We start from the raw sequence: 14,343 nt of genomic DNA, 5'->3' as shown, positions 1-14,343 counted from the left end.
AGGCCCACAGAAAAACAAATTTACTTTATAATTTCGACTTATTCCGAGGTGTAGAATCACCCTGTTTCCTATCGTACCACGAATTTGACCCCGCTCAGTATAGAACTGTGGTTTCTCCGAAGATTTAACATCCTGGGAAGCACGTTGAATGAAGTACGTCACTCCCAGCGAAAAATCGTCGTGTACAAATATTTTACTAGTACAAGGCAAACGACTAACGGTTCGTGGAATGGTGTATAAGAACTGCAGACAAAACGTGCGAATTCGGGGGAAGTGTGTCCTAGAAATTTCTTTACCTCTGTGAAGGAGAACGGTGCTGTTCCTTCGTTTCTTTCAACTATCCTACGTACCCTATGCATACTGTTGGATGACCAGCTTTCTACTAGCTTTTTCTTAATCACTGAGGTATCTCTCTGATAAGGACTGTCTATATATACAGCAATTCTGTTCAGAACGATTACACGTCACCACATTCTCCAGTTCAAAGCTCGAATTCGTATAGAGTTTGATACTAAGGTTACTCATCCTGATATTGAAGACCATCGCCATTCCCCAAAAGAACCTAATTTATGGGTCATTCTACGCCAACTCGATCACTTTTTTCCTTGGATGTCTCGGATTTTGTTCAAACTTGAATATGTTGTAGTCCTCGTGAAATTAGGGGGGGTTTAATTCATCATTTTGTCGATTTCGAGTTTGTTTAAAAAATACAGGGCCTTGAATTTTGCGATTTTTGCCTATTTTCGTGAAAATGGGTTGTACTTATGAATTTTTACCTGGGAAAATATTTGTCGGATTTAGTTGATTCTTACGGCATTTTAATGTAGAAGGATCGGCCTTCCTGAATAATTTTTTTCCAGACCGAGAAATTAATTTTGCAACATTGAAAATTATAAATAAATTTTTATTTTGCAAATACGGGCTCGAGGTGGCGATTTTAAAAATCCGAAAAAAATAGTACCATATTCCCTCAAGTGTTTTCTACAAAATAAGCCTATCCCCAGGGTGGTGCGGCTCGTATTAACGTCGCAGTGGGGTGGTAAATACGACGGTTCGCGCCGAATCAGGTAAGCGGACCGGGTGTAGCGCGGACGTTCCGCTATTTCGGTCGACTGACACGGTCGATACTTAGAAATCTGATTATTATAAGAAAAGTCATTGACCAAGAATGAGTTAGTAAAGTTCTTCTGCAGGCATAAATGACACCATTCAGACGAGTACGGGATCCATCGATATTGTTTTTAGACCATGTTGAAGTAAAGGTTGATTTACATTATACCGCAGCAAAAAGAGCAAAAAACCAGCGGCCATGGCCGTGATGGAAACACCGGTTCCCATAAAAATGATCAAAAACAGGTTTTTTATGTTATGTTTTCCTGTAGAGATAATGATAAATTATAAGCTATACAACTTGGACATCACTCTGTGATAAATATAATAACAAAGGGACATAATGTGATCTATGTTAAGGGAAAATGAAGGGTAGAGCCACATAGGAGGCAGGGACCTTCAATATCAAACAGACATGTAGGAATGTGTATTCTACCGTTGTGATGTAGCCATGCATGTACCATATAGAGAAACTGTTAATAAATTGTTACGAAAAAAAAAGGTTCCCATAAGATCACTGAAGTTAATCATCACGGGGCGGCGTACTAGGGAAAGATGGGTGACCGTCACCTGTCTCCCGGTGCGTCGCTGCTGCTGGGACTCGAAGGAGAGAGGAGGGAAAAAAAGGAAAAATGACTATCGTTCGTTGGGCAATATAAGCAAAATGCTTGAAACCGCCATCCTGTATTGGAAACACACAGGAAAACAAAAACACAAATACAAAAAAAAGAGCAAAAAAGCGAGATAGAATTTGGGTACATCCAATATTAAAAAGGAAAAAAGAGTCGATAGGGAGTATTGGACTTTATTCAAAGAGTTACTAAAATACGACGATAAGTTTTATCAATACATTAGAATGCTGCAATGCAAATTTATTGAATTGCTAGAAGCGATTGAATCCCCGGTAATTATTTACTTTAGCGATTCCTCGCCGATTTTGATGAAATTTGGATATGTTGTAAAACTCTACATTCTGAGCAACTTTTTCCTATACACGTTGCCGCCGTTCGGTCTTAGTTTCCGAGATATTCGCAAAAATATTTTTTTAATTTCTTGCTTTGGTGTTATAATTTGTGTTAGTCTTGGGTTAGGTTATGTGGAGTTTTACAACATATCCCAATTTCATCAAAATCGGTGAGGAATCGCTAAAGTAAATAATTACCGAGCCCCCTATCGCAGTATTTAGTCCATTGCATACAACGGCACACGTAACTTAACTTGCTCTATCAATTTTTCGGAATTCATCCTCTGCTGCATGCGGTCTCTGTCGCTTAAGGTAAATGTCCCAATACTTGTAAAACATTTAATATTTTAAAATAAACATTAAAAATTCTTATTTTGATTGTGTAATAATATATGGAAATACAATATACCTTCAAACCACTGGGTTATCAAATCATTTCAACGAAAAAATTATTATTCATTAGTTTATTTCACAAAAATCGATTTTTTTTTCAAAATCCTGAGGGAGTAGACAAATTTTGCGAACGGATTTGAAATCAACGCGACAAAATCTACGGGAAATGATGTGCAACATGTCAAAAAAAATTCTAACCGATCATGGTAATGGATAAAACATAATTTTATTGTAAAATTTCAAGTTTAACACAGATTTTCGAAGGTAAAAAACGTTCGTACCATAATTTCATTAATTTTCCCATATTCTGCAATCTTTCAGCTTTAATTAAAAAAAACAATCGTCGCTCTATCTCATTTCTATCAAAAGTTCTCTGATTTTGAAACAAACTACCTCACTTTTGCCCACTGTGCAGCGGGGCGGTGAATAGTTGTAGTGGAATGCGTCCGTGAGGCGGTGTTGCCATTTTCGTCTGTTCGCGCGCGCGTAGGTTGCAGTTTTAACGGATAACCCTGCACTTGGTTTGGGTTATATTAAAGCGACCAGACGTCCCGCACTGAAAAGTGTCCCGCAAAGTATCCAGGATTAGACATGTAAGCTTTTACATTTTCGCAGTGGCATAAAGTTTCCTCTACTTTTTTGTTGTGAAAAAAGAAATATTTTCAATTTCGTTTCAATGTATCACTTTATAATCACAAGTATGTATTTTTAAATATATGGTAATCGCTTTAATAAACTACGGACAAGATCTCCTCACAGATCTGTCAACCTTTTTTTTGCTTGCTTGCTTGCTTGTTTGTCCCGCATTGGAACAAGAAATATCTGGTCACTTTAGGTTAGATGGTTTAGCATCCCCCCATCTAACCCAAACCAAGTACCGATCACAGATTTTTGCAAATATCTCTATCTTTCCTGTAAAGGAAAAAATTATTCAGAATGTTAACTTTGACAACATATTTCAAGGTAATCGAAATCGGTGAGTCATTTTGTAAGTAATCACCGAAAATATAATCGATTTCGAACATTTATAACCTGGAATTCGAAGAATACTATGACCAGATATAATACTATTATTATCAAAGTGAAAGTAAATTCCAGCCGTCACGCCGCTAATGTTCTCATGGGTGGACAGGTTGAATGAGTGTCCTTGAATTCAAGGACGCCCTAGGTCACTGTCATCGAGGAATATCTCGATCTCGATCATTGAACAGGTTTCCAAATTGGGCACACTTATAAGCACGCGTGCGCCAAGGAAATGTTGGCGGAAGGAATTTCTTTTTTCCTCTCCATAATTTACATTGAGGTCAGGCGAAATGGGAAGAGGTTTCTTAATTTGAAATGGCAGGGACGAATGCCAACCTTATCTTGTGAATCCACTGAATCAGATTAAAGGAAATAGAAATGACGTGTCTGGAAATTTCTTATATTCCTGAATATCCATATTTGTTTGTAATACGTGGATATATATTTCTTTTTATTGTTATCGACGCATGAGAAAAATGTTTATTGGATTAAGGGGAAAGGTTTCTGGTCGAAAGGTCGATTTTTTTTATTTCATTTTTCGAATGTTCAACCTTTTAGGAATGCGTGTTTAAAAGGATTTGTTTAAATTCGTAAAATTCCCGAAGTTATAGGCATTTGAGTGGCGGCAAATGCATGGGCAACAACCGTCCACTCCGGCGCTCACGTAAAACTTCAAATGCGTTTTTCTCGAAACGGTGTTCTCAAAACGGTGGGACCTGTATCTTCAAAAGTTATTATCCGATTCGACTGAAACCTTTTTTATTTTGAAGATTATTCTTTTGGCTAGGGGGAGGGGACAAAAAAATTACAAAAAGTTGAAAATTTATAATTTTCAAAGGCGTTGAAAGGACGAAAAATATAGGGGAAAAGTGATTTCAAACTTGAAGTGTCGTTATTTTCTTAAAAAAATGTTATTTTTGTAATTTTGTGTGCCCCCCCCCTAGCCAGAAGTATATTCTTCAAAATAAAAAAAGTTTCAGTCGAATCGGATAATAACTTTTGGGGATACAGGTTCCACCGATTTGGATGAATGTTTTGACGCCTTGACTTTAACGACTCCCCAGTGCCGTCTGTAATGATTAATTATAAAATAAAAAATATATTTCTATAATGTAAGATATCCTTAATACAATGCAAGAAGTCCCATTAAATTATATATAGTAGATTTCCTTTAATTAATTCCTAAAGATCACCTATTTTGGGGGGCTCTAGACTGGAACCTCCCCTTAAGGAAACTTCCCGCTCAAAACATGAAATACATTTTGTTTTGCATATTTTCATCCCGCAACATCTCAAGAATGACCAGGTAAAATTTTAGAACGAAATTCGTAACGGTACATATTTTACAGGCAGTTAAGGGAGACCAACAGTGTGACTAACTAAAAAATAGGTGTTTTTTGAAGATGGATTGTAACGTAGGTATAATAGAAATGTGACTTTTCTATGCAATCCACTCCAAATGTTGACAGCTTACCGTCAAGTTACAACCAAGTTATAAACGTGTTTTTACAAATATGTATCGTTGTACCATTGAATTGCAACCAACGTACAGTCTCAAACACAAGGTAAGTTGCCGAAATTAGAATTGCGACATGTTTGAATATCATCAAACTGTTTTTTATGTGTAACTAAACTAAGGATTTTATGTATATATAGATAATGGAAGCGTAAAATGATACTGTGACTGGATTTATCCTTAATTCTGTTCCGTGATAATTTGTAAGTTATAATATTAAAAATTATCTGAAGTCATTCCCTATGCAAATTATCTTTGTAAAAAGAAGTGAGATCCCCATAAAAAACTTTTAAAAAAGTAAACAAAGTACGCCAAGTACGTGAAATCAAATAAATCCTCAAAAAATAGATGATAATAATAATTACAAATTAAAAAAAAAAGTGAAATCAAAATGAGCTGCAAGTACATATGTAGAGGTGCTTTCCCGCAGCGTGCAAAGGCAACACTGTGTAACACAATAAAAGACAAAAAATATGGCCGCGCCTGGAAGTGAAATACTTGACGTGGCCAGGCAAGATCAAGGTGTCGATGAATAAGAATTATTTAAAAACCGAAAACTAATGAAATTGTTCGCAATGTGACAAAGTTTTATTTAAATTGTTTTATTTGAATTATTAGCTGTACGCCTGTCAAAGCAAGGTATTGGTGTCGATGAATGGTCTTAAAATTATTTAAAAACGCAAAATAATGATAGTGTACTCATATATTGTCAGAGTTTTAAATTGACAAATTATCTGAAAGGCTGCGATAGGGAAGGTATGGGTATTGATCATCTGAGAATAATACCTCGCCATCTTTTTTTCTTTTATTGTGTTACCCAGTGTTGCCTTTGCACGCTGCAGGAAAGCACCATTATGTACTTGCAGCTCATTTTGATTTCACATATTTTTTTTTAATCTTGTGATTATTATTATCTTCTATTTTTTGTGATTTATTTGATTTCATGTAGTTGGCTTAATTTTTTTACTTTTTTAATTTTTTTATGGGGTCTGCCATTCAATAGGGCTTTCATTTGGCGAACCCATGTTTCGTTTTGATTTCGACTCGCCTTTTTTATACGTGGCTATAAATTACGATGTTTTGGGATTTTGAGGTTGAAGAAGCATTGATGTTTTCAGTCCACTTCCTTTTCGGCATCACTGTAAAATAAAATATTATGAAAGTATGCCCACAAAAATAAATAACTGAAACATACTTTTGAAAAACAATTACCTTCGGTAAGGGCGAACACTTTTCACGTTCATATGACAAAGCAAAAAGAGTTCTATCCAAAACTAAAAAAATTGGTCTTTTCTAGACAAAACATTGTGGGTAAACAATAATAAATATGATTTTTTAGGATATTTTAGACAACCAGCTCACAGTTTCATTATAATAGTAATGAAAATGAACGAAACAATTGATGAAGAACGTATGCGAAATAAAAAAAGGAATAATTAATTAGAAATTACGTTGAACACCGTGCAAGTAGTCCCAAAATCGTTCAATGCACATGAAAAACTAAAAAATTCCGTCATTTTACATTTTCCCCCCAATGTTTACACCTCAAAATTGTATATTCAAAATATTTAATAACGAAGTTGAATAAAAATATTGATAAGAAGTAGAATTCAACAGAAGAAATGCAACTCACCTTGCTAAATACTAAGAACAGCTGTAGAATGATGAAGAATGATTAAAATTCATAAACGACTGCTCACACTGTTAAAAACGTTCGTACTGAATGCTTATGCCAAAAGAAAACACGATGCCTGCAATGCTCTGCTTTCCCTTCCACATTTATTGGGACAGGACCCATGACGCGACCATGCACGTCACCTGCCATAGGATAGGAATTCCTCATGACGCGACGGTACCGTCACCCGCAGGGAGCGTCTTAAGGAATTTCTCTGTTTTTTTTTTATTTTTGATGATCCTGTCTGGAGTTATCATGGCAATAGTCCTGGCCTATTTTTTACAACGATGCAGCATGCGATGTATATCACAGACAGGATTACGGCAAAAATGAAATAAATTGTTTTTATACTCTACATTTGCAGCAGAATAAAGTGCAAAAACTTTTACACACTTACATAGTATACTTTTCTCTACAAAAGCTCATAAAAGCCACCTATGTTTTCGCGAGATTTGACCGAGGAATGCCCTTACTCTTAAGGCAGAGTTAAACATGTACAACAGCGCGCGTTGCGCGCCGATTATGCAGGACAATTTTTAGCGCCCCCAAATTTTTGTACCTGTTTTCTATTTAATATGTTTTGTCCTCGTAAAGACGGGGTACAATAAAAAAAATAATTACATTGACATTTTGTTTATGTGGGAGTTGAATTCCTTTATTACTAAGTTTGCGATATAGTTTTTTAGCGCCCTCTTCAGCTGGCGCCCTTATGCGGCGCGTAACTTGCATAATGGGTTCCGCCGGCCCTGTCTGTAGCGCGCATTGCACATGTTTAACCACACCTTTAATGGGTAACACTTTGCTAAGAAATCGATCACATTATTGGTGTTCAAGGTCACGCGAAGGTCGTAACTTATTACCCCGAGTCTCTGCCAAGGCGAACACGAACAAAAACATTTTCCCGCGAACATGTTAGCTAAGGGCACGGTTAAATACGTGCAATGCGGCCTACAGAACATCACTACAAGGGTCGATTTTTATGGCCTGGCGCGCAATGTAGGACCTAGTACCGTAGGCAATTTTGTGTGTTCGACGCGGAATGTGCGCTGTTGCACGTGTTTAGCTCTGTCTTAACACGCTGTTCGCCTCAATGCGGACGCCAAATAACAGTGTTCGCTAACAAATGACCCTTCTATAGTCTGATTTTTGAGAGTTGAGACCTGAGGCGGGTCCCCCGGACGGAGCGTGGCTTAAGGAGGAACCAATGGTATAGTGCCTCTACGAGCTATAGTGACTTAGGTGTGAGGTACCCAGCGGGGTCTTAACCGATATCCTGCTGGGTATGGGCCGCTAAACGTGGCCCCCTACTACCTCCTCCAAGACTGTGCTTAGGGAGGATCAGGGCAAAACCGGGTCCCTATAGATTGGGTGTTACAAATTCGATTTTAATAAAATAAAACAGAAATTGAAGATACTGTTTATCACTATTAAAAGACACCAGTTAAGCTTTGCTACTGGCTATTAAAAATTCTCTCATTGTCAGCACATATTAAATACAAATTCTTTGTAGTAAGGTATATGCAGGGTAAGGGCAGGTAACATGGAACATCTGATTTCAAAAGCTTGTCAAAAGTAGGAGAATTTTTTTTTTTTAATAAAACAGACATGAAGGGACGAAGGAACTAATGCATAATCATATTTATATCGTCAAATGTAAAAAAAATATTAAGAAGAAAGTAACTTTATTGGTAAACTATTGTTGTATAATCAAGAACACACATATTTAATGATAAATTATATCAAAATAATACTTTGTAACATACCTTCACTACAATATTTAACTGTTTTAATGCACTTTCTCAAAAACTTTTACACCTCACGAAAAATATAAACGTTTCTCTTTCAATAATGGATGTCCGACTGATCTTCAATTCTCAGTATCATCGTCTATTAGGTGCCGTTCCATATTACCTGCCTTTACCCTATGTAGCGCATTACAACAGTAGCAATATAAATTATTTTATATTAATAACTTATTTTACCCTTTAGGGCCCAGGTTTTGCCCTGGTCTTCCCTAAACACAGTCCTGCAAGAGGCAGTAGTGGGGGCACGTTTAGCGGCCCGTACCCAGCAGGGTATCGGTTAACACCCCGCTGGGTACCTCACACCTAAGTCACTATAGCTCGTAGAGGCACTATACGCTACGGATTGCGTGCGGCGTAGCGTACCATTGGTTCTTCCTTAAGGGGTTACGCCACCCTGAGGCGCTCGAAACAGCATTAAACTAGACGAATTTTTTTTACTGATACTATGGGGTTGAAAATTACTTATTTTCTTCTTATGGGTAGAGCATGTATTAGTGCATATATTGTTTAAATACTGTACAAAAATATTAAAAAATGACCGAGTTATTTGTTCTCCCGCGAAGCTCGACCGCCGTTACACGCGTGACTAACCTAACAAATTATAACGAACATGTTCGTCTGAAATCAAAAACCCGATGATTTTCGTGTTCCTTAATAAAATACCTACGATGTAGCATGGGGATTTGAGAAAAAAAATTATTGCACAAATGAGAGCAAAGTGAAAAAAATTATACGTTTTTCACATGAAAAAAGGAATTTAAACCATTAATTATATTCGAATGGGGTATCGGATGGAAAAGCTGATATGCTACATCGTAGATAATACCATTAAGAATATGCGTGCCAAGTTTGAACTCAATCGGACAAATAGTTTTGGAGATATTTGATAGGTCATCTTTGAAAATGTAGTTTCGAGAAAAACGCGAAAGAAGAAAAGTAGAATGGTCGCTATAACTCGGCTATTTTGGGGAATTTTTGCGTCTACAATGACTTAAATTATTCTTAAAACTTCACGTAATAAAAAAATGCAAAGAAAAAAAATCGTGTTTTCAAAACTTTCAGGGTGGCGTAACCCCTTAAGGGGAGGTTCCGGTCTAGAGCCCCAAAAAATAGGTGATCTTTAGGAATTAATTAAAGGAAAACTACTGTATATAATTCAATGGGACTTTTTGCATTGTATTAAGGATGTCTTGGATTATAGAAATATATTTTTTGTTTTATAATTAATCATTGCAGACAGCCTTCGGGAGTCGTTAAAGGCAAGGCGTCAAAAAATTGATCCAAATCGGTGGGACCTCTATCTCCAAAAGTTATTATCCGATTCGACTGAAACCTTGTTTATTTTGAAGAATATACTTCTGGCTGGGGAGGGGGCCGAACAAATTACAAAAATGACATTTTTTTAGAAAACAACAACACTTGAAGTTTGAAATCACTTTTTCCGTAAGGTTTTCATCCTTTCAACGCCTTTGAAAATTATAAATTTTCAATTTCTGTATTTTTGTCTGGTTTCCCTCCTATCCAGCAGTATATTCTTCGATGTAAAAAAAGTTTCAGTCGAATCGAATAATAACTTTTCGAGATACAGGTCCCACCGTTTGGAGAACACTGTTTCGAGAAAAACGTGTTTATAGTTTTACGTGAGTGCCGAGTGGCCGGGTGTTACCCATGCATTTGCCGCTACTCAAATGCCTATAACTTCGGGAATTTTACGAATTTCGACAAATCCTTTTAAACACGCATTTCCTAAAAGGTTGAACATTCGAAAAATGAAATAAAAAAGAATCGACTTTTAGACCGGAACCTCCCCTTAAGCCTCTATAACTCTGGGAGTTCTACGAATTTCACCTTAATATTTTATGGACATATTTTCGAATCCCTAAACTATTAGAAAATAAAAAAATCGAATTTTTGGGTAGAATACCCCCTTAATAGATATAAGGTAGAATTCCGAATGAAAATAGCAATTATATTAAAAAAAATAACCCTAACTAACCCAGACCAAACCGTGATCTTTACCGCATCTTTATGATTTACAATAACCCTATTTTAAAGCGTTACAAAGAACTTGTCCATTAAAAACAATGGCTTCCATGATTTTTTGTTTATTATTTTAAAACACAACATGAATTTTAAATTCGAACAGTATTCCATTGAACCTGGACAAATGTAGAAAAGAAGGTCACCAATCACATTTCTGTATTATTTATAATATCCCCACTTTCTAGCGTTACAAAAAACGTGACAGTTAAAGCGTTACAGAAAACGTGACAGTTAAAGCGTTACAGAAAACGTGACAGTTAAAGCGTTACAGAAAACGTGACAGTTAAAGCGTTACAGAAAACGTGACAGTTAAAGCGTTACAGAAAACGTGACAAAATCGATAAAAAACAATGAAATCGTCGTCACATATGATTTTATAGATATACCTAGGGTAGATAAAATATGTATACTGAATGTTAAAGACAGAATTTCCCATTCTAATCCACATTATTTTAAACCTCCATTAATATACATACATTATATTAGAATATATGTATATTCAACTGAATAATAATATATGTAGTTTATTTAAAGCTGCACAGTTATGTATGGAAATAGCAAAGCATGCACACAAAAATATTCACTCAAATTCAATGTACATTTTACATAAATATAATTAAAATAAATTACACATAGATTTAACTAAATAGTTTTTTGCGAAATTCTCGTTTATTTTGTTTCAGTGCGAAGGTTTATACTAACGTGCCAATTCTAACTTTATATTATAATATTGATTGAATATATCAAGTATGTTATATCTAGTGTGCGTTTGGTGGATAAACGTGTGAATTACCTGTGTATGATAAAAATAAAATTCTATGTTTGTCTTTACTTCATGAAGAATCGCATGACTGCAGTAATAAATAATACAGCACTTTCATTAAAACAAAAATAAAACAGGTAGTGAAACCGATTTCCTCGTAACGCGAGAAAAAAATCAATTTACCTATATCACAATATAAATAAGGCGCTATTAAAGCAGGTTACCTTTAAAGCAAAACGTGTTTCTTATTCAAATGCAATCTTTACTACCGTATACATAATCACTGATCGACACGAATTCAGGACCTTGCAGCAAGAGGAGTGCAGCTCCATCTTTACCAACTTCGATTAAATTAGATCCCCATAAAAAAAAATCTCAAAAAAGTAAAAAAAAAATACGCCAAGTACATGCATAAAAAAGTCGAGGACGAAAAAGAGTATTATCAAATAAATCACAAAAAATAGAAGATAATAATAAATATAATATTAAAAATGATCTGAAGTCATTCCCTATGCAAATTATCTTTGTATAAAGAAGTGAGATCCCCATAAAAAAAACTTCAAAAAAGTAAAAAATTACGCCAAGTACATGAAATCGAATAAATCACAAAAGAATAGAAGATAATAATAATTAGAATATAAAAAAAGATATGAAATGAAAATTAGCTGCAAGTATATAAAGGTGCTTTCCAACTGCGCTTAAGATGATACAACTACATATAGGCAGCTAAAATGCTGTGTTCATACATTCCATTACCCATATCGCGGACATTTTAATAATGCGAAGATAAAATGTAACATCTAGACATTTGCCTATATATCCGCGGCCTGGAAATCATATACTTGGCGTGGCCAGGCAAGGTCAAGGTGTCGATGAATAAGAATTATTTAAAATCGCAAAATAATGAAAGTGTATTCATATTGGCAGAGTTTTCAATTGACAAATTATCTGAAAGCTTGTGAGAGGAAAATTATCGGTGTCTATGAATGATTTTACAATTATTTTAAAACACAATATAATGAAAATGTACTGATATTGTCAGAGTTTTAAATTGACAAATTGTGTGAAAGCCTGCGAGAGGGGGAAGGTATGTGTATTGATGATCTGAGAATACCTTGCCTCGCCACGCCAAGTATTTGACTTCCAGGCCGCGGACATCTAAGCAAATGTCTTCACATTATTAAAATGTCCTCGATATGGGTAATGGAATGTATGAACACAGCATTTTAGCTGTGTATATGTAGTTGTGTCATTTTAAGCGCAGTTGGAAAGTATCTTTATGTACTTGCAGCTCATTTTCATTTCACATCTTTTTTTATATGCTAATTATTATTATCTTCTATTCTTTTGTGATTTATTTGATTTCATGTACTTGGCGTAATTTTTTTTCTTTTTTAAAGTTTTTTTATGGGGATCTCACTTCTTTTTACAAAGATAATTTGCATAGGGAATGACTTCAGATAATTTTTAATATTATATTTATTATTACCTTCTATTTTTTGTGATTTATTCGATAATACACTTTTTCGGTCTCGACTTTTTTATGTATGTACTTGGCGCATTTTTTTTTACTTTTTTTGAAGATTTTTATGGGGATCTCACTTCTTTTTACAAAGATAATTTGCATAGGGAATGACTTCAGATAATTAATAATATTATAACTTACAAATTATCACGGGACAGAATTAAGAATAAATCCAGTCACAGCATCATTTTACGCTTCGATTATCTATATATACATAAAATCCTCAGTTTAGTTACAAATAAAAAACAGTTTGCTGATATTCAAATATGTCGCAATTCTAATTTCGGCAACTTACCTTGTGTTTGAGACTGCATTTTGGTTGCAATTCAATGGTACAACGATACATATTTGTAAAAACAGGTTTATAACTTGGTTCTAACTTGACGGTAAGCTCTTAAAATTTGGAGTAGATTGCATAGTGAAGATGGCAATTGAGGAACGAAACATGTGTTAGTTCCGTTTTGGCTGAAGCTGTGCGTGTATCGCGTATACGTATTATGTCGACAAAATTTGGTTGGAGAATAAGAAGAAGAAGAAGAGTCAGAAGAAAAATTCTACCGTTTCCGACTGATCCATCAGACGATATTACGATATCTCTGTCATGCGTGGACCGATTTTATTGAATTTGGTCTTGATCGAAAGCTTATATACGGTTTACATAAGAAAAATACCATTAAATTTAGAAAATATCGCAGGCGTGATGAGATATTAATGAAATAAGTTTCAGGTTAGGTTGGAATAGCTCTGCGACCAGTAAATGATAGCGGTAGCGACAGTCGACGTATACAGGGTGTCTTTCATGTATTTGGCGTCGAGACGCTACCGCATCTCTAGATAGAACCTTATACAAAATTATTACTTTGGCTTAATATTGAAAAGAGAACATTAATTGAAAAACACATATTTTCACACAATAATTAGTAGATTTCTATTTCTAGTGAATTTTTCAAATCTGAAGCTGCCCCTGGCTTGCAACAGGGTAAAGGGTGCAGGTTCAAAATTTGCAATAAATCGCTCATTTCTTATTGGATTTGCATCAAGCGCGCAGTAAACGTTGCAGAATTTTTTTTACGTATATCACACGTCGTATCTCAAAAACTGTCAAAATTCACCGGATGCCCAATATGTGGTTCCGCTCTTAAACATTAATTGTGATCATCTAATTTCAATTTCAATAAAATAATCTTTAAATTTCCTCATTTGCATGCATTGTTTATAACTAACTGTTTTTCAATTTTATTTTTAAATGACTAAAACTGTAAGAACGATATGGGAATAGAAGTTAATAAAGTTTAAAGAAAGGAATAAATTGGTGCTGTTTATAAATTGGTCACTTATACTTACAATTAGTAGCTATTTTACATTCAATTTGGTTACTCATTCACTTGATTGCAACCAGAAAAAACATCTTTTAATGACATTATATTTAGTGCATGTGTACGATTTAAATTGCGAGAATAACCTGAATAACCATGCACGTAGACAGCAGAAGGGAAATGTAATTTTCGATTGAAAGCGTTGGAGAT

General features: G+C 35.1%; 1 long non-coding RNA gene across 1 annotated transcript in view; it reads left to right on the top strand.

The window, feature by feature from the left end:
* LOC143375087 (uncharacterized) overlaps positions 1-13,154 on the top strand; it is a 257,399-nt gene extending 244,245 nt beyond the window's left edge. The window contains exon 3 of the long non-coding RNA XR_013086807.1: positions 12,693-13,154. This is a non-coding gene — a long non-coding RNA (uncharacterized LOC143375087). The remainder of the gene's footprint in view (positions 1-12,692) is intronic.
* Positions 13,155-14,343: the final 1,189 nt, after the last annotated feature.

The sequence above is a fragment of the Andrena cerasifolii genome, chromosome 1 (assembly GCF_050908995.1).
Source record: "Andrena cerasifolii isolate SP2316 chromosome 1, iyAndCera1_principal, whole genome shotgun sequence".
NCBI classification, from domain to species: Eukaryota; Metazoa; Arthropoda; class Insecta; order Hymenoptera; family Andrenidae; genus Andrena; species Andrena cerasifolii.
Note: the sequence above shows the minus strand (reverse complement) of the source record. Positions and strands in the feature narration are given on the sequence as shown.